Source organism: Galeopterus variegatus, unplaced genomic scaffold (genome assembly GCF_000696425.1).
Source record: "Galeopterus variegatus unplaced genomic scaffold, G_variegatus-3.0.2 Scaffold6988, whole genome shotgun sequence".
Classification (NCBI taxonomy): Eukaryota; Metazoa; Chordata; class Mammalia; order Dermoptera; family Cynocephalidae; genus Galeopterus; species Galeopterus variegatus.
In genome coordinates, this window is record NW_007733099.1 from 113,743 (window position 1) to 114,198 (window position 456).

Here is a 456-nt window from a genome sequence, read left to right on the forward strand (position 1 = left end):
CACCAGATGGACTTTGGACTTCCCAGCCTCAGAAACTGCAAGCAATAAGTTTTGTTTTCTTTATAAATCACCCAGTTCCAGGTATTTTGTTATAAACAACAGAAATGGACTAAAACAATCAAATTTTCTATCCCTGAATTAACGTTACACTCCTAATTACTAAAGCTTTATTTAAGTCTTGCTATCTTGTAAGGCAATTACCATTTCTTTTCTTCAGACAATTCTTAGCCTCTTGTTTCTGCATTTAAAAACAAAAACAAAAACAAAAAACCCTCTGTTGTAATTTTGATTGGAGTTGCACTAAATTTTTAGAATAATTTGGTAGAATTTGCATACTTGTGAAATTGAGACTTCCAAAAGCTGAAATGATATGTCTTTCCATTTATATAGGTCATCTTTCAGGATTTCAATAAACTTAAATACAATTTTTAATATATGCTATGCACTTCTTTTGTT